Source organism: Podarcis gaigeae (assembly GCF_964106915.1).
Source record: "Podarcis gaigeae genome assembly, chromosome: 9".
NCBI lineage: Eukaryota > Metazoa > Chordata > Lepidosauria > Squamata > Lacertidae > Podarcis > Podarcis gaigeae.
Window position 1 is genome coordinate 28336754 of NC_139685.1, and position 21481 is coordinate 28358234.

Consider the following 21481-nt stretch of genomic DNA (forward strand, 5'->3'; position numbering starts at 1 on the left):
GAACACTTACTTCTGGGTTTGCAGCGTTTGGGAGCCGATTTGTTCTGGAGCCAAGCCATTCGAGTACCAAGGTACCACAGTGTATACAACCCAAGCATAAAATGGAAAGACTCACAGAATGAACACTTTGACAGATCTTGCTCCCCCCCCATTAGGTTTCTAGGGGAAGCAGGGTCCCCTGTAGCCATTGGAATTCAACCCAGTGTGCAAGAAGTTTCTCTGCCTTTCAAGCTTCCAGTCTTCACTAAGCACACAGACCAACCCTGTCTCCTGTTCTCTTGCTTACAAGATGATGTCACTTCCAGCCAGGTGACATGGGGAGGGGGGAGCAGGGGAGGCTCACCCATTATCTCTATGGCAACATGGCCCGCTCTTTAAATCACATGGCATAAGGCACTTACAGGCCTGACTAAGGCCATTATCTTAACGAAGGAACTGGCTTGACCAGTTTGGCAGGTTTCCTCTACTATGATCACAGGCTTGGTTGCGGCCCATGGGTATCATCCTGGCCAACCCCCAACCATATTACAGTACTTTGCTTCTTAATGCACAAATGTAAAACGGAATTTTATTACTTCCTTACAATTTTTGAGGGGTGAGGGTGCTTTTCTTTCCCATTTCTTTGACAAGAAAGGTGGAGCTCTTTAGATGGCAATGTGTATCATAGAATCATGAGAGCCAGTGTGGTGTAGTGGTTAAGAGCGGAAGTCTCGTAATCTGGGGAACCGGGTTCGCTTCCCTGCTCCTCCACATGCAGCTGCTGGGTGACCTTGGGCCAGTCACACTTCTCTGAAGTCTCTCAGCCCCACTTACCTCACAGAGTGTTTTTTGTGGGGGAGGAAGGGAAAGGAGATTGTTAGCCGCTTTGAGACTCCTTAGGGTAGTGATAAAGCAGGATATCAAATCCAAAACATAGAACTGTAGAGTTTGAAGGGACCATGGGGGTCATCTAATCCAACCCCCTGCAGTGCAGGAACATTTCCCCCAAAGTGGGGCTCAAACCCACTACCCTGAGATTAATAGTCTACTGACTGAGCTAGCCTGGGGGTCTTCCTGCTCATTCTGCTGAAGGGAGCGCTAGACTTCAGCCCTAAGTCCTGCACCACGCTGACCTTCGAGCTCAACATTTTCCTCACTATTTTCTTCCCTGCCCTTCTGCTTTGGTGTCACGATCCCATTCGGTTTATCATCTGCAGCTCTTCCTTCTTTGCCCAGCCTTCTTTAATAGCCAATATTTTATTTTGCTACACCCCATTAGCTTCAATGTTACATCCCTCATGGGCTCAGCTTGGAGACTCTGCGTTTTGTCACTGCAAATGCCAGAAATATTCTTTACAAAGGAGTCCTTATAGACTCCCGTGTGTAAATGTGCACGAGCTGCATTTCTGTGCATATCTGCTAAGGAAAATTCATTTTTTACAAGCAGCACAAATGACACCTAACCTAAAGCAACTATCAAAAAAGCATTCATGACTGTATATACAACATATCACTTCAAGCCAATGCATGATATTAACAAATTCACCTCAAAGACTTCAGATGGTAATGTCTGCAATCTACAGAAAAACTGAAGTGTGTTTTTAAAATTATGAAAAAAGTAACATCCACACTCCATTCCAATAGCATATTCCTAGTCCAATGAAGAATGAATATGTCTTTAAAACTTTGAACATCAGTGTCTCTATACTTCATATAATAAAAATTCTAGAGATGTTTTAATCTCTTGCCTTCCTTGGTAACTTTGAAAAGGCTGTCTAACAAAACTGCCATCTACAAAAGGGTCCTTCCAACTATAGGACAGATTAGATTGATTTGATTTGATTAGATTATTAGAGCCACATTCACCTCATACATTTAAAGCCACTTTAAACACCCATGGCTTTCTCCAAAGAATTCTGAGAGCCAGTGCTTTTTTTCTATAAAAAAAATGTTTAGGGTTACTCTCCATTTTATAGTTCAAATCAGGGAAAATAAATACAGTAAATGGACAAAAGTAAAAAGATTCACAAAATGTTTAGGGGTATGTGTACCCCTACATGCCCCCCCCTGAAAAAGCACTGCTGAGAGCTATGGGTTGTTGTAGATGTTGAGAGTTGTTAGGAGGTTCCTATTTCCCTCACAGAGCTACAATTCCCAGAGTTCCCTATGAACAGAAACCACTGTGAAAATTGTACCTGTGGGGGGGAAATAGAGGCATCCTACCAAGGGACGCAGGTGGCGCTGTGGGTTACAGCCTCAGCACCTAGGACTTGCCGATTGAAAGGTCGGCGGTTCGAATCCCTGCGGCGGGGTGCGCTCCCGCTGCTCAGTCCCAGCGCCTGCCAACCTAGCAGTTCGAAAGCACCTCCGGGTGCAAGTAGATAAATAGGGACCGCTTACCAGCGGGAAGGTAAATGGCGTTTCCGTGTGCGGCTCTGGCTCGCCAGATGCAGCTTTGTCACGCTGGCCACATGACCCGGAAGTGTCTCCGGACAGCGCTGGCTCCTGGCCTCTTAAGTGAGATGGGCGCACAACCCCAGAGTCTGTCAAGACTGGCCCGTACGGGCAGGGGTACCTTTACCTTTACCTTTACCTTTACCAAGGGTAACCATCTGGAGGTTTGTACTAATGGCTGACTCACAATAAAGGGTTAATACGTATCTTCACAGTTGTTTTAATCAACAAATACTGTGCTATTCATTTCAATTCTTGTCTTCCTCCATTACACTAAACCACAACCTTCCTTTCTCTCCTATTCCCTCACTCATGACTGAAAGAGGGCGATTGGAGATTTTGCTTCTGTCTTCAATTAACTATGGTTTGCTGTTATGACTGAGTTACAGATGGGTAGCCGTGTTGGTCTGCCATAGTCAAAACAAAAAAAATTCCTTCCAGTAGCACCTTAAAGACCAACTAAGTCAGTTCTTGGTATGAGCTTTCGTGTGCATGCACACTTCTTCAGACACACGAAAGCTCATACCAAGAACTGACTTAGTTGGTCTTTAAGGTGCTACTGGAAGGAATTTTTTTTGTTATGACTGAATCAGACATAAAACACTAAACAAAGGGTTTAGCATTTGTGTGTGCGTGTGAATGTTTTGTAGGAAACCGCCCAGAGTGACTTGGGCAACCCAGTCAGGTGGGCGGCATATAAATAATAATAAAATTATTATTATGTGCAAACCAGGGCAGTGTGTTTTGGCTATGGGAACAGTGATCCCTGTCATATCTAGAGTGACGCACACAGTTTGGACTTGTACCTAAACATATTTATTTACTTATTGTAAAAATAGGGGCCTACTGATTTCACAAAGGAGAGAGAGACAGAGGATGGGATCCAAAAAGCCCAAGGGTTTTGTATTTAAGCAGCAGGTTTCTCATGCCATATTTGAACCCCTAGGGACAGGGGAAGCAGTGGCATCACAATGGGGGGCAGGGGTGGTACGCCCCAGGTGCCATGTCTGGGGAGGGGTGACAAGAAGGCTCCCTATGGGGGCTCGCAGCAGCATGAGCAGCCATCGCGCCACTGCAGCCACATGTGGAGGATCCTGTTCGTTGCTGCAGCCGCAAGCAGAGGATCCTGGCACCGTCTGTATGGCACTAGAGCAGCGGTGCCGGCAAACCGCTATGTACGGCGCATGTGCAGCATCACTACTTACAGCGCATACACTGTACGTGGCGACGCCACACATGCGCCGTACATAGTGGTTTGCCGCCCCGGGTATCACGACGCCTTCGTTCACCCCTGAGGAGAAGGTACCTTATACTGAGTCAGAACATTGGGCCGTCTAGTTCAGTATTGTCTCACTGACTGGCAACAGCTCTCCAGAGTTTCAGACAAGGAGACATTCCCTGTCCTATCTGAAGGTGCTATGGTTTGAAACAAGGATGCTCTGCACACAGAGTAGATACTCTGTCACTGAGCTATACCCCTTCCCCTTCCTGTTTCAAAACTACTTTGCCATGTGATATAGAAAGTTGCTACTAAGGAATATAACCACAAAACTCCCTCAGGCTGTACAGTTGTTTGGATCCTAGCTTACGCCTAAAGAAAGATTCTATTCTATTCTATTCTTCTATTCTATTCTATTCTATTCTATTCTATTCTATTCTTTCCTTTCTATTCTATTCTATTCTGTTCTATTCTATTCTATTCTATTCTATTCTATTCTATTCTATTCTATTCTCATCCAGAAATCCTGTTACTAATTCTGACTCCACACCCAGCCTGAATTAAAGTCTCTATGGACTGAATGGTTAGCCTGTTTATGTCAACTAAGATGCTAAGAATAAGCTCAGTTCAATTTTTGGAAGTCTAAAGTTATACAACCTGAAAATATGAAACAATACTATATTTTTCTTTTTGCTTAATGGTTATCTCGTGCCAAAAGGCATGAGAAGTAGGTAAACAAGTGATGTTTCACTCACCAGCAGAAAGAGACGTATAATATTTCATGTGACTGACACATTTATATACACTCAGTGATGTGAAAATAAAATAGATTGGTATTGATTTCTACTTAGATCCTACTTGGATATGTGCTTTTATTTTACAGTCATTGACCTTTCTATGATCTCATTTAGAGCAGGGAATTCAGCACATTCCGTTTAATATATAATATTGCTCTAAATGAACATTTCTGCAGAGTTCATTATCGGTCTAATTTACATGGTAATAGCCTTATCTGAGGTGCTATAACATGCTAAAGATTGTGTAGAGACCAAGCCTACAAAAACTAGGCATCAAACTGCATTACTATGAGATATATAACAAGCCTGTTAAAATGATGATCAAGAGCTTTTAGGAAAATAGAAAGGGTGGGCAGGAGAAACCGCATTCCCTATAATTTGGGCAGGGACGTGCCTAGGGGTTAGGTAAGTTGGCCCCCACCAAGGGTACAGGCCCTGGGCGGAGGAGAATTTTATCTCTCCACACTGATTCATCTCCTTGCCAAGGGTGCAAGGGAGCCTACGTATTCCTCTCAACTTGGGGCACCACCAACCTTCAAGTTTCCCTACACAGTAACAGAACATGTTTTGCAGCTCCCATTCATTTCCGTGGGGTTGGGTTGTGCCATTAAGGACCAACTGGACATTTATAAATGCGAAATAAGGTGGGAGACAGACCAGGTTTCTGCAACATAGATGCCTGAAGTTGCGGGAAGGAAATTTACATCTTCCCCATTAAATCTTTCTCTCCCCCCACCCCCACTTTTGTTTCAACACGAATGTATGTTGACAAAATCTCTTGAACGCTGTAAAACTGAGGAATCGGTTCCATTAAGAGTATAATTTCATGCATTTTCCGCTATAAAAAGTGCATTTCACAGTGCAATTGTTAAGCTATGAAGTAATATAAATCCCTCGTTTAGCGGTGGAGGGTGGGGGAAGTTGAAGGTGGGTGACGAACGCTAGAGCTGTACTTTGGTGCAACTTAGGAGTACAAGAGTATGTGCACATTCTGAGGTCTATGAAAAATGTCTCCAAACAATGTAAGTTGTGGTGTCAGCATCTTTCTTCTCAGTGGGAGGCTGAGGAAACATATACAATAGTGTTTTTAGGTTGTATCCAGTGGTTAATTTTGAAGAGATTCTGGGGCACAACTCTTAGTCGATATATCCTCTGCAGTGAAAGCCCTGCTCTCTAAATCCAAATGTATCAGGGGACAATGTCTGTGGTTATTCTGTGATGAGGAGTGTTCTCGAAGCTACCAGCATGAGTTTGACCAAACTGCGGGAGGCAGTGGAAGACAGGAGTGCCTGGAGTGTTCTGGTCCATGGGGTCACGAAGACTCGGACACGACTAAACAACTAAACAACACCAACACTTTCAACAGTTCTGGCTCCACGATTTGGGGGCCTGCCAGAGAAATCACTCTCCATGAGCCCCCTCACACTGGAAAAAGTGGGGCATTAGACCCAAGACTTCTCCCAGGTGACTGCTAGTATTCTCAGAGTGAAATGTTTCAGCATAGTGAGACTGGCAGTAGTGCTGGCCTAGGCAAAGGCTTGACCTCACTACCGTCCACAACCGGCCTTTTTGTTATCACTTCTCATCCTTCTTGACTTGTTTGGTTTGTAAACCAAGCTGTGTAGCACAGTGGGGTCCTGCAAGCAATAGCTAATGATAGGGTGGGGTGATGGCGCTTACTTGACCCCTCAGCAGCTGAGCCATTGCTGCTTTCCAGAAGAGCTAAGGCGGAAAAGTGGTGAGCATGGTGGAAACACACGTGCGGAACCAATCTTGCGCTCCTGCCTGTGCATTTTCTTAAAAGCAAATTTCTATGCTTCCCTTCACCCGAAAATCACAGGGTGGTTTGCAATATAATATTTACATTTAAATGAATAAACACTAACATTAAAATATTAGAGTATAATATTTACACTTGCTCACCTCCCTGCCCCTCTCCCTCCTGATAAGCTGCAATGACCCAGCTGTCAGGAGGTCGGGTAAGCCCCCACTACCCCCCCCCACCTTTCACTGCTGCCTGTCAGTCCTGGTGCAACCTGAGATCCAGTTTGAACCAGAGATGTGTGGTTGGCGGGACAGATGGCTAGGCAGGGGATTTCCCACCTGTTTCCTATTACAGTGGTACCTTGGTTCTCAAATGCCTTGGTACGCAAAGAACTTGGAACCAGTGCTGGACCAACCTAGCAGTTCAAAAGCATGTCAAAGTACAAGTAGATAAATAGCTACCACTCCGGCGGGAAGGTAAACAGCGTTTCCGTGCACTGCTCTGATTCGCCAGAAGCGGCTTAGTCATGCTGGCCACATGACCCGGAAGCTGTACGCCGGCTCCCTCGGCCAATAAAGTGAGATGAGTGCCGCAACCCCAGAGTCGTTCGCAATTGGACCTAATGGTCAGGGGTCCCTTTACCTTTAAACAAGCTATAGCTTAGGGCCCCACTCTCTTGGGGGCTCCCCATTTTTTTAAAAAAAAATGGATGTACATTTCCCAAATATAAGATAAAAAACAAATAAAATAAAACCTACATACAACAACAGTGGCAAATGGCTTTAGATACTTATTAGGTCCATAAATTACCATATAGCATATCTTCAACACAAAGAAACAGTTGTTCTTGACAAAGGACAGCTGGACATTTAAAGGGCCCCATTACCTTCAATAGTTTAGGGCTTCATCAAACCTAAGTCTGGCCCTGCTTGGAACTCAAACACTTCAAACCCGGAAGTAAGTGTTCTGGTTTGCAAACTTTTTTCAGAAGGCAAACGTACCCCATTTTGTGTGTTACGCTTCTGATTTGAGTTTCACACTTCCATTTTGAGTGCTACACTGAGGTCTATCTGTTTTTGCGGCTCTTTTTTTGTTGTTGTTGTGACTATGGAACCCAGTTCAGCTACTGATTGATTGTGTGACTGCAGTACATTGTTCATTTTATCGAACAATGGTCTTGTTAGATAGCAAAATTCATGTTAAATTGGTGTTTTAGGGGTTGTTTGAAAAAGTCTGGAACGGATTAATCCATTTTGCATTACTTTCTATGGGAAAGTGTGCCTTGGTTTTGGAACACTTTGGTTTTGGAACGACTTCCGGAACAGATTAAGTTTGAGAACCAAGATACCGCTGTACAAGGAAGCAATCCTCCTTTAATACTGAAATTCAGTAATACTGAACAAATAATGCTTCCTTGGAATAAAGAAGAAGAGGCAAACCTATTAGGCAAGTTACACATTACCTCTCTGGAGTGCTCCCTTTCAGACTTGCGGTTGCCTGTGCCTTTATCACTTCCTTTCCTAGTCCTTCTAGAATGGCAGCTGTGCTATCAGTGAAATGTCTGAGATAGCTCTCCCTAGATTTAACTGTCTAGGGGTTGCTGCCTTGGTATTTGCTGCAAAAGACCCTTGCCTTCCATCTTTGCTTTCCCCATAAATCACTTTCCTAGTTTATCTGACAGGGTGCTAGTTTGTTATCATTCAAGATGCAGTGAAAGGTTGCCTAGGCATTTGCTCGCGATAGTCTTTTTCGCCTACAAAGCAGTCTAAAAGCCCATTAAAGAGATAAATAAAATAAAATAGGCTCGCAATGAGAAATATGTGTATAAAAATGGGCTGTGGGAGGGTGAAGGCCTCTGGTTGGAAATGTTTTCCCTCAATGTTAGCAAGAGGAAAGTTTGTTGGTTGGAAATTTCCCTCTTCTGCTCTCAGTGTTAGCACTAGGGAGCCTTGAAACCTTTTCTCACAAAGGGAAATTTCCCCCAAAGTGGAGCAGTGAGAAGATCTGGATTTTATTCAGAATATAAGAGTCAAAGAGCTCACCTCTGTGGCACAGGCCAGGCCTGTGTCCAGACCATGACTCTAAAAATAATAATGAATCAACACAGATGTTATTGTAAGATTAAACATTTGTTTTAGAAGGCAATAAGGGCAAGGAGGGCAAGAGGTGAGCTGGTAATTAAGATTCCATGTAAGATATATTATTACTTATTTGTCATTTATATATAGCTCTTTGTCTCCCTTATAAGGGCAAGGAAGTGGGTGTATCTTTTGTGGGTGTATCTTTTGTGATTGGTTCTACCAAACAGCCAATAGGAATTTCAACCAGGCTGATTGGACAGAGGCAGCCACAGGAGGAGCAAAGGGGGCTGGATTAAGGGAATATAAGTGCTGGCCAGGATGGCAAGAGGCCAGGCCAGAGCTTGGTAACCATATACCACTGAGCCTCTCATTTATTTGTCTGACAAATAAATTATTATTTTAATTTCTCTATTGCTGCGTTGAATATTTCATTCCAGCTAAGCGTTAACCACAAGCAGGGTGCTACATTTTATGGTGCCACTGTGACTCGGATAAGTGGTCTGCTGGAACGCAGCCCCTTCGCCCTACTGGGCAGGGTACAAGAGAGAGGACCACTGCTTACCCAGCGCGCACTGGTAAATTTTTCCAGGGGGAACGCAGAAGACTCGTCTGTCTGATACCCTGCTCACTGGCGGCGACGGACCGGGGGAAACAGGGAACCAACCAAGGGTAAGTGCACAAAGGGATTTTTGGCCCTCCAATTAATTGGGAGGAAGAGAAGTCTTGATCAAACTTCTGCGTCTCAGTAAGGGGAAACTGAGTACGCTAGGTGGTTGGGTACATCAGATGTTGGTCTGGTGGAGGAAAAGGGAAAATTGGGAGGTAGAGTGTGGTGAAGTATCTAGCGCATTGTATGTGTGAGAAAGTACAGAGCAATCTGTAGCTGACCTGAGTGTGGAGTGGGCAGTACTTCGGTTCTTAGTAAGGCGACTTCACTAGGCAAGGAAACCCACAAAGCGTGTGTGTGAGTGACTGAGTGGATACTTCACAGGGCCATACAATGGGAGTTGGGGGTTCAAAGGGGGAAAATACACCTCTTGAGTGTATGTTAAATAATTTTAAGAAAGCCTTCTCAGGGGCATATGGAGTCAAAATGACGCCAGAGCGCTTGAGAACGTTATGTGAACTAGAATGGCCGAAACAAAATACTGAATGGCCATCTCAGGGAACTTTTGATATAAATTTAGTAAGCAAACTTTGGTCTAATATCGCCAAAGAAACTGGAGGGTGCCCAGAACAATTTCCATATATAGATTCCTGGCTGAGCACATTAAATAAAAATCCTCCATGGATAAGGGAATGCAAAGTCAAACGATGCAAATTATTGGCTGTAAAAGCTGAAGCTAGGAAAGGAATCTTGCCAAATAAACTCAAACCCATTTTTGAGGGACCAGAGGAAGAGGTGCTTCCACCTCCACCCTATGCTCCACATCGAAGGGAGCTTAATTCAAACACTCCGCCAGTTGTAACCCCAAGGCAAGAAAGTGGAATGAATAATGGGAGTGGAGTCACAGAGCTTGATTCCTTGATAGATTATGATAAATATCTTCAGGAGGCATTGGAGTCCTATAATAAAGCCCAAGCAGAAGTGGTTATTCCACCTGTGACTCCTAATAGACCTGCATCTACAGTCTCCTTTAGTGGAACAACTGATTGCCCACCCCAAACCCCTGTACATCCAAGTCCTAGAGAATTATTACAGAAGTTACAGGGAGACCTTAATCGGTCAGCAAGCAATACAGCCAGGCGTATAAAGCTGCTAAAAGAACGCCTTGGGACAAATACCATCCCCTATGATTTGAGGCCCCTAGAGCAAAGCGAAGAGAAAGATCACGTAGTAGCCCCTCTTAGAAGAGTATTTGATGCACTTGAGGAGCCTGCGCTGGTTAACGGGCAACCCGGACCACGGCCACCTCGAACTTCGACCCTGCAATATATTCCATTCACAACTACAGATTTGATGAATTGGAAAACACACACCCCATCTTTTGCAGAAAAACCTCAGGCTATGATGGACTTGGTGACTTCAATAGTAAATACTCATAGCCCTACTTGGACAGATTGTCGCCAGCTCCTAAATACTCTTTTCACCACTGAGGAAAGGAGAGACATAATTGAAAAGGCACAGATATATTTGCGTGAGCAGGCCAGAGTGGGAAATATTTTTAATATTGACCGTCATCTCCAAGATAACTTTCCCTTGGAAGATCCTAATTGGGATCCAAACAATGGAATTCACCTGGCCAGACTTACCACCTACCGCCAGACACTTGTGCAAGGTATCCGCAGGGCATGCCAGAAGCCCACTAATATGTCTAAAGTCTCAGAAGTAGAACAGAAACCAAATGAGAGTCCAGGAGACTTTTTAGAGAGGCTGCAAGAAGCCTATCGTATATGGACTCCTTTTGACCCTGAAGCCCCTGAAAACAGCAGAATGATTACTGCTACATTTGTGGCCCAGTGCGCTTCTGATATTCGTAAGAAAATTCAGAAATCAGAAGGATGGGAAGGGATGCTGATGAGCCAAATTATGGCCATTGCACGCCGAGTTTATCGGAATAGGGATGAGGCTGAGAAGCAAGAGAAGAAGAAGTGGCAGAAGGAAAAGATGGTAATGCTAGCCACAGCAGTGAAGCAAGACCACCGCCCCTTAAATGGAGGGAGAGGGCGAGGAAGGAATCCACCACTGGGAAGGAATCAATGTGCAAATTGCAAGAAGGAGGGTCATTGGAAGCGGGAGTGTCCTGAACCCCTGAGGTTGGAAGAAGTACGCCCAGGCCCAGGCCCAGGCCCAGGCCCAGGCTCCGGCCCAAGAAACCAGGGACGGGGACGGGGAATGATCCGAAATGGAAGATATCAGAGACCAGGACAAGGACAGAATAGAGACAATTTCATTGGACTGGCAGAAGAGGATTTTACTCAAGACTAGGAACGACCGGACTCCATAAAGTTAGGCTTCCAGGAGCCCACGGTCACGATTCAATTAGGGAGCCATTTAATAGACTTTATGATTGATACTGGGGCTGAATACTCAGTACTCCCAGAACTATTGCAGAAAAAGGCATCCAAAAGTGTAGTCATTAAAAGTGCCACTGGACAGTCAGCTAAGAGGTCTTTCCTCCAACCTTTGGAATGCCAGATTGGGGGACATCGTTTAACCCATCAGTTTTTGTATATACCTGAGTGTCCAATACCTCTCTTAGGCAGAGATATGCTGTCCAAATTGCAGGCCCAAATCACCTTCACTCCTCGAGGTCCAGAAATGAAACTGCCATCAAAAGCAGCAGGAATAATTACCCTCTCAGTACCTAAGGAACAATCATGGCGCCTAATGTCAGCCCTGCAAGTCCAACCCACATTGGATACAGAATTAAACAAGCTCCTCCGAACTCTACAGGTGCCACCAGGAGTATGGGCCGAAAATAGCCCACCAGGAATGGCTAAGAATATAGCTCCAATTGTAGTAACCCTAAAACCTATGGCTACCCCCGTATCTGTAAAGCAATATCCCTTACCCCGGCGAGCAGCAGAGGGCATCCAGAAACATTTGGACCGCCTATTAAAATATGGTCTGCTTAAGCCTTGCCAATCAGAATGGAACACACCCCTTTTGCCTGTTCGAAAACCTGGGACAGATGAATACAGGCCAGTGCAGGACTTGAGGCTCGTAAACCAGGCTATCGAGACCTTGCACCCAAATGTACCAAACCCATATACCTTGTTGAGTTTGATCCCACCAGAAGCAACATTTTTTACTGTATTGGACTTGAAAGATGCATTCTTCTGTTGCCGGCTGGCACCACAGAGCCAACCTATATTTGCCTTCCAGTGGGAAGACCCTTTGACAGGAACAAAAGGCCAGCTAACCTGGACAAGATTGCCCCAGGGATTTAAAAATTCCCCAACTTTATTTGGCACTGCCTTGGCGAGGGATCTAACAAGTTACCCCTCAATACCGGGAGAAAAGGTGGTTCTGCAATATGTAGATGATCTTATACTAGCGGCAAAGGATTTTAATACCTGTAAAGAAGGGACAGAGGAACTGCTCCACTTGCTCTGGGAAGCTGGCTACCGAGTTTCCCAGAAAAAGGCACAGTTATGTTTAGAAAAGGTCAAATATTTGGGCTTTGACATCTCACACCAACAACGAGCATTGAGACCAGAGAGGAAAGAAGCTATTTGCCTTATCAAGGAACCTACCACAAGAAAACAACTTAGAGGATTCCTGGGAACAGCAGGGTTTTGTAGACTATGGATACCTGATTTCAGCAGTCTGGCCAAGCCCTTACATGAAAGCACTCGAGGTGCAGAAAAGGACCCATTCGTATGGGGACCTGAGCAGAAACAAGCCTTTTTAGTTATCAAACAACGACTTATGGAGGCCCCAGCCCTTGGATTGCCTAATTCGGAAAAACCCTTTCAGCTGTATGTACATGAACAGAATGGGATTGCAGCTGCAGTCCTGACCCAGAGATTAGGAAGTTGGAACCGCCCAGTAGCTTATTTGTCTAAACAATTGGACTCAGTAGCAAAAGGATGGCCTCCATGCCTAAGGGCAGTAGCGGCCACTGCAAGCCTTGTCAAAGAAGCTGATAAATTTACCTTCGGCCAGACGATGTATGTGAATGTACCTCATGCTGTTCTGACACTCATGGAATATAAGGGTAGTTATTGGCTAACGAACCCAAGGATGGCTAGATACCAAGGCCTATTGTGTGAAAATCCCAGGATTCATCTACGAGTAGTGAATATGCTCAATCCAGCGACTTTGCTGCCCCTACCAGAGGTAGATGATGAGGAATCACATGATTGTCTCCAAGTAATGGATGAAGTTTATTCCAGTAGACCTGATCTGAAAGATGAACCATTGAAAAGTCCAGATGTTGTATATTATACGGATGGTAGCAGTTACCTTCATGAAGGTGCCAGACGAGCAGGATATGCTGTGGTCACCAATGAGGAAGTTGTGGAAGCTGAAGCTTTGCCTGCTGGCACATCAGCACAAAAAGCTGAACTTATAGGCTTAACTAGAGCTCTGCAATTGGCAGCTGGATGTAAGGCAAACATCTATACTGATTCTAAATATGCCTTCTTAACCCTGCATGCACATGGAGCTCTATGGAAAGAAAGAGGTCTAATAGGAGCCCACGGGAAGGCCTTGAAATATGGACCTGAAGTAGAAATCCTGTTAGAAGCAGTATGGGCTCCAGAACAGATTGCTGTAATGCACTGCAAAGGTCATGGACGAGGAAGGGATCCAATAACCAGAGGAAATCATGCTGCTGACAAAGCAGCCCGAGAGGCAGCCCAAAAGCCTGTGGGAGGATTTATAGCAGCCCTCATACCAGAGGTAGTTCCAGAAGAAGTTAAACCTCACTATACCCCAGAAGAGAGGAAGTGGGCTGAACAGGAAGGAGCGGTTATGAAGGACGGTTGGATGATCCTGCCGGACAATAGGATTTATGTACCTCATCATCTAGCAGGCACAATTGTAAGAAATTATCATGAATCTACTCACCTTGGCGGTACTGCAACCAGAGAGAGTCTCAGTCGGAAGTTGTATATTATTAATCTATCACAATTAGCAACTTGCATTTCACAGAAATGTGTTCTTTGTGCTAAAAACAATCCCAGGCAGGGACCAGTACAACCTCCTGGAATTCAGCATGTGGGATATGTCCCCATGGAAAGCCTAATTGTGGACTTCACAGAGCTGGTCCCTTCTAAGGGATTTAAGTATCTCCTTGTGTTTGTAGATACTCTTACCGGATGGGTTGAAGCTTTTCCCACCCGAACTGAAAAGGCACGAGAGGTAACTAAGAGACTCCTCACTGAATTGATCCCAAGGTTTGGATTACCTAGATGCATTGGAAGTGATAATGGGCCAGCGTTCATTGATCAAGTAGTACAAGATGTATGTCGAGTCCTACAAGTAAAATGGAGACTGCATGCAGCATATAGGCCTCAGAGTTCAGGGAAAACTGAAAGAATGAATCGGACTCTGAAAACCCAATTGGCAAAATTAACCCAGGAAACGGGATTGGGATGGGTAGATGTGTTACCCATAACACTGTTTCGTGTTCGGTGTGCACCCACAAAAAGACTTAAGTTGTCACCTTTTGAGCTCCTGTATGGGAGACCACCCTCCTTTGTTCAGGATATTCCAGCTGACCTTAAACAAATAGGAGATCATGTGACACAGGGACAAGTGCAATCTCTCTCCCGTGTTTTTGTTTCTCTTAACAGGTGGGCCCTCGAACGCACGCCGTGCAGCATTGCCGAGCCGATTCATCAGTTCCAGGCTGGCGATAGCGTATGGGTGAAAGAGTGGAAACGTGATCCACTTGCACCAAAGTGGCGTGGACCTTACACCGTCTTGCTCTCTACTCCAACAGCGGTGAAGGTAGCTGAGGTGACCCCCTGGATTCATCACTCTCGTTTGAAGAAGTCCGAAGGCAGTTGGACGTGCAAAGGTGACCCCTCTAATCCTTTAAAACTAACTCTCTCCAAAAACCCCTGTATCTAGCCCTACCGGGAACGGGCTAGGTCACGGGCAACATTTGACGACCGGCCTGCTGCAGCCACAACCTGGAAGCTGGCTGACCTGCGCACGCCTGAAGCTTGAGGAGCGTCTGAACCAGCAACTGTGAACGGAAAGATTCTCTAATACAATTGATTGACTGCCCCCTTGTGGAACAATTATCAGAGATATTACTCATTGGGGATCCTCGGGATATATGTTTTGGTCTTGGTGGTTCCCCATTTCTGTCACTGGGGGAATTATATTGGGGCTAATAATTATTTGCTATCACAATAAGGTAATCTTTTGTGGAAGGAATGCATATACTAGACATCAACATGATTTTATTATTAATCCTGATCCCTTGGGAAGGGGAAGGGTCCTTGAATCTGACCAAATTGGCTAAATATGGATTCAGCCATGACCACAATATGTGGGTAGGTTTAGCTGAAATGGTAGCCAATGTTGCAAATAGGACCAATTGCCTTGTTTGCTCTCTTGGGCCAGATGATTCAGAGGGAGGTATGCCCTTATTACCGATACCATTAGATGCCATTGGTATGGTAAGCGAAATGCCACACCAAACAGAAATACAGAATTTCCCCGGATGGAACTCAACTAAACCATTACGAGTTATACCTGTACAAGGGGAATTCTGTGTACATAAATCATCAGATGCAGCTGATTCTCCCATGATAGGCTCTTCTCATTGTCACTATACTTGGGATTATATTAAGAATAGTCATACCTGGGCACACGGTACTACCTATCGAACTCGGAATACCTTGCCCTGTGCACCTCCTTTTATTCACGCATGGAAAGTGGTGTGGAACATAACTGTGACAGAAAAAGGCAATCTAACATACTGCACTGTGAACTCTCTACCTCTTTTGGTATTTCGCCTTCTGTACTCCACGTACCAAAAACCTCAGACCCGATGGTTGTGGTGGATATGTGGAGAATGGGCATACAAAAAGCTCCCTTCCAAATGGAGTGGGACTTGTTTCTTGGGTTGGGTATTACCACCAATGTGGATTATGCCCACTAGTTCGGCCAGGCGAACACGAAGGAATGCTGATATTTCTCATATAGCAGGAGGAAGTACCCAAAGTTGGAGCGGTACTGATGATTGGCCGCCAGAGCGCATTATAGCCTATTATGATCCTGCCTCCTGGAATCCTGGTGAGCTCATACAAGGGGCACGGGATCCTATTTATAATCTAAACAGAATAATTCGATTGCAAGCAGTAGTGGAACTTGTAACCAATGCAACGGCCCAGAGTTTGAGACTTATTGCACAACAGTTGGATGAAAGTAGAGGCGCCATTTTGCAGCTGAAAATGGGAATGGATTATGTACTTGCCAGGCAGGGAGGCCTATGTGGAGTCTTGAACTTGACAGGGAATGCCTGTTGCTTTAACATTTCTGATAATGGTGAGGCAATCCGTGTGTTGGCCACAAAGATGGAGAATATAGCACATGTCCCAGTACAAACATGGGAAGGATGGGATATGGGATGGCTCACCAATTGGTTACCTAATGTCACAGGACTCAAAGGGATACTATTGTCTTGCTTGTTTTTATTGACAGTAGTGGTAATGGTTTTGTGTATGATGCCATGTATCATTTCATGTTTTAGAAGTACAATTAGCAAGATGGTTTCAAATGAAACTCTACCTCATATCATGGCCCTATACAGAGCTTTACCTCAGGAATATGATGAAGGTCAAGCTATCAAGGACACTTGGGATGAAGGTCCTTGAGCTTGAAAGGGGGGAATGTGGCATTTGAATATAGACTGCATTTTTAATCAAGACTTATATTGGCTTATATCTTGATCAGGTTCCTAAATTAAATGGGCTTAGATTTTCAAATGTTTCATGCCAGGCAGAAAGAACCTTGGCAAGAGGTTTTTCTCCTAAGACAAGGGGGCCCCATTGATTTATAGTAGAAAAACAATTCTCAAAGTCATAAAAAGGGAGAATTACATATGCTGCCCTTGCAGACTGAGAAAACACAATTAAAGGCAAGGGTAAATAGTAAAATAATACCAATGTGCCTCCCAGTAAAATGAGCCAGATCTTCTTTCCAAGGTTAAAAAGGCCAAGAGCAATGGAGAGGCATCTAGCTGGCAGAAAAAGAGAGCATTTTAAAGAAATCTTTAAAAGCTGTTTCTTTTTCTTAAACTGAGAGAGTTAAAAAGGTTAAATGTTGGGAAAGGCAACTGGCTTGGCTGGAGAAGAAGCATCTAGCTGGCTGGGAAAGGAGGGGGAAAGGGGGGAGGTGTAAACTGAAGAGGCTTCTTTTTAAAAGCTGTTTTTTACTGAGTTCCTTTTTACTTTACAAAGGCTTTATTCTTTTAAAAGGCTACCTATGATAAGTGAATGAAATATATTAGCTTAAATATATTGGCTTAAATGTAATTATGCAAAGGATTTAAGGAATGCTAGATTCTTATTTCATATGGTTGTAAGAGTTGTATTTATCCTGAAATTAAGTCAGCCACCAGCCTAGCCCCCCTGCTAGACAGAAGACGCCATCCAAGCACTCTTGATATATAAGGTTGTCAGGCATTTGTTTAGAAACTTTCAAATGAAGGAAATCTTTCAATATTGATGTGAAATTCAAGATCCTTGACATCTGTTGAACATAAAAATGTAAGATTAAACATTTGTTTTAGAAGGCAATAAGGGCAAGGAGGGCAAGAGGTGAGCTGGTAATTAAGATTCCATGTAAGATATATTATTACTTATTTGTCATTTATATATAGCTCTTTGTCTCCCTTATAAGGGCAAGGAAGTGGGTGTATCTTTTGTGGGTGTATCTTTTGTGATTGGTTCTACCAAACAGCCAATAGGAATTTCAACCAGGCTGATTGGACAGAGGCAGCCACAGGAGGAGCAAAGGGGGCTGGATTAAGGGAATATAAGTGCTGGCCAGGATGGCAAGAGGCCAGGCCAGAGCTTGGTAACCATATACCACTGAGCCTCTCATTTATTTGTCTGACAAATAAATTATTATTTTAATTTCTCTATTGCTGCGTTGAATATTTCATTCCAGCTAAGCGTTAACCACAAGCAGGGTGCTACATTATGTCATTAAATAAAATAAAAAATAAATCAAGTCAAATATGCTGAACATGATTTGAAGGAATCTCCTGGTTTTAGAAACCAGGGGAAGAATGAGGAGGCACCCAGAATTCAAGAGTTTTAATTAAACTACTGGTGTGGCCTGATTCTGTTCTTTTCAGTGTTAAGTCAAAGTTGGATGAACATTATGTTTGCATCAAAATCAACACATTCTAGCCCAAATTCAGCACCATTAGTTACAGTGAGGAAGCTCAGCAAATGCTCAAATATTCTCAAACAATATAAACGACACTCGAAAGTGAATGTGTTTGGCTAGATGATGCCCTAATATGTCAGGAGCATGAGACATGACTTTGAGTGAAACCCACAGGGTATAAGAGAATTGCCAGAAGAATCGCAAAATTAATCTCTCTGGCCTGAAGAGGTCTATTGTGGCTGTTGTTATGGTTGCTAGAGCACTAATTCTGAGGGCTCTTTATTTACAGGATGGTTCAGTAGCTAGAGTTGTGTTTTGGTGTATGTTTTTGACAGTCATCATGATTTCGCAACTGCCGAGATAGTCACCTTAGTTTGTGCAATCTGTCTATTGCCTGTGAAGCTCACCATGATTGAAGGAGGTACACATATTTTAATATATCATATGTTATATAAATATACATCCTATATAATATATTTCAATATTGATACATTATTTTTTTCAATTTTTTTCTCATTTGAAAAAGATATGGACTGCCTTAGACCAGGCACCCCCAAACTCGGCCCTCCAGATGTTTTGAGACTACAGTCAACTTACAGATTTGTCAACTTACAGATTTGAAAATAAGGGACCAGCAGCCTTGAAAATAAGGGACCAGTAGCCAAATTAAGGGACCTGCAGCCTCACCTGTTCCAGGCACTCCAGTCTTCCTGTCCTCCTGCAGTCTGGTCAAATTCATGCTGGTAGCTTCGAGAACACTTTGTAACCAGAGGTTCAGTTGAATAGAATCTGAATCACATGCACCACAAGGACTATGCAGCCTCAACTTAAGATGGCTCCCCGGCCTGGCTTTGCACTACAAAGTTTGCAGGAGCACGTGCAACAAAATGGCATCCAGCATTCAAAAACCTCCTCAGCTTGCATTAACTAGCCACACACAAGACATGCATGCTCCACCCTCCAGTCATTCTTAGACTTCTTATTGGGTGAGCAACACAGCCAAGCAACACAGTTGGAGCCTCCCTCCTCCCTGGCCAGCAGGGAGGGAGGGAGAGGAGCTGCTTCCTTTGAAATTTAAGGGACATCATTTAAGGGACATCCATCAATAAGGGACAGCAGCGGGACATGGCACTGTAATAAGGGACTGTCCCTTCAAATAAGGGACACTTGACAGCTATGGTTCCCATCATCCCTGACCACTGGTCCTGCTAGCTGGGGATCATGGGAGTTGTAGGCCAAGAACATCTGGACGGCCAAAGTTGAGGAAGCCTGCCTTAGACTTTCCTTTCCTTTCCTTTTAATGTTTCTTGTTGTTTCAGAAGAGTTGGTTTCATGTTCACACATGTCCCTTTTAACTCTTCACCTTCCGCACAATCCACGTAAACCAGGATACTTCAGAATAGTTTATGTCTTGTTTGTACAGTGGTACCTCGGGTTACATACGCTTCAGGTTACATACGCTTCAGGTTAGAGACTCCGCTAACCCAGAAATAGTGCTTCAGAACTTTGCTTTAGGTTAGAGTTAAGAACTTTGCTTTAGGATGAGAACAGAAATCGTGCTGCGGCAGGGCGGCGGCAGCAGGAGGCACCATTAGCTAAAGTGGTGCTTCAGGTTAAGAACAGTTTCAGGTTAAGAACGGGCCTCCGGAATGAATTAAGTACTTAACCCGAGGTACAGTACCACTGTACTGTATAATGAGCAGTAAGAGCCAAAGGAATAAGGCTGTGGGCAACTTTGACATCAGTTGTTGTTTTGTCGTTTAGTCGTGTCCGACACTTCATGTCCAACTCTTCGTGACCCCATGGACCAGAGCACGCCAAGCACTCCTGTTTTCCACTGCCTCCCGCAATTTCATCAAATTCATGTTGGTAGTTTTGACATCAGTACCCCATCGCTATCAGTCATGTTCACCACCCAGACGTAAGGCAACTGTAATATCTGTTAGTCCTCTATAGTCGTACCTCGGAAGTCAAATGGAATCCATTCCAGAAGTGTGTTCAAGTTCCGAAACGTTTGACTTCCAAAGTGCAGCTTCTAATTGGCTGCAAGAAGCTCCTGCAGCCAATCAGAAGCCGTGGAAGCCCTGTCGGATGTTCAGATTCCAAAAGAACGTTTGAAAACCAGAACACTCACTTCTGGTTTTCAGTCGTTCGGGAGCCAAAACATATGAGTTTGGGGACATCCAAGAACCAAGGTACAACTGTATTTTCTAACAAGCTGCAGAGCAGGATGTGAAATCAGCCAAATAAAGTTGCCTCCCTCCCTCAAAATATAGTGATTGCTATATAAACCCTTGTGTAATTAAATTAATCAGTTTTGTCTTGCATAGATGGGTGGGGCTCCACCCATCTGCTGGACAGCAGTATTTGCATTGCCATTCATTATTTACGACCCAGTACTTTGCCCTCTTTGTTTCTTGCTAGTGACCCATATTCTCCCAGGTGACTTCCTGAGTACAGAAAACAGGGTTGGCCTGTGTTTTTGGCACTGCTAGATTCAGCACCCAGCACCTTCCGTTAATAGTCCAAGCATTGATTTATTCCGAACACTTACTAAATCTAAGAACTTAGGGTGATCTGGCCCCCCACAAACGCATAACACAATTAGGTGGACCTAGCCTCCCCACCCCCAAAAAACCTCAAAACAATATGAGGTTGTAGGCACCCCCAAACTCGGCCCTCCAGATGTTTTGGGACTACAACTCCCATCATCCCTAGCTAACAGGACCAGTGGTTAGGGATGATGGGAATGGTAGTCCCAAAACATCTGGAGGGCCGAGTTTGGGGGTGCCTGCAGTACATACTATGCTTGCATTTTACTACAAGCAGTGTTGACTGTCTATGAACATTTCAGAGCATCACAGTATCTCAACCAATGACTGGAAGAAAGAATCATTTCAATAATCTAAAAGCTCTGGCACCTATATGAAATAATTAAGCCTCCAAACAAATGACTAGGAACAACTCAGAGACTGGTATCTTAACAGATGACATGTTTTGCACAATGCTTTGTCCTTTCGGGCTTGATGTGACCTTTATGACAAAGCTGTTATCTCCCTCCTTCACATCTAAGTTCTGCATAATTGTATACACACAGGAAATGTCCCAAAATGGCACCCAGATTGAAACCTCATTTGGGAAAAGAAAACAGATTATATCCCAGAGTAAACCTGGGTTTTTGCTTCAAGAAAGGTTGGCTGTGTTGGTTTGTTGCAGTGAAAACCACAACAGAATCTCAAAGCACCCTAAAGACTAACAAACACGGCATAAGCTTTTGGGGAGTAGAGTCCACTGCATGGATGCTTAGCATCCAGAAAATTATTAAAAAGCACAATTTGCTTTTAGATCTGGAGACATCTCTGTCTGCGTATTTTGGGTGTC

General features: G+C 44.1%; 1 long non-coding RNA gene across 1 annotated transcript in view; it reads right to left on the reverse strand.

Moving 5' to 3' along the window:
• The window catches only part of LOC310852585, a 60778-nt gene extending 60564 nt beyond the window's left edge, over positions 1 to 214 (reverse strand). Inside the window, exon 1 of the long non-coding RNA XR_014568291.1 lies at positions 11 to 214. This is a non-coding gene — a long non-coding RNA (uncharacterized lncRNA). The remainder of the gene's footprint in view (positions 1 to 10) is intronic.
• Between the last annotated feature and the right edge of the window lie 21267 nt (positions 215 to 21481).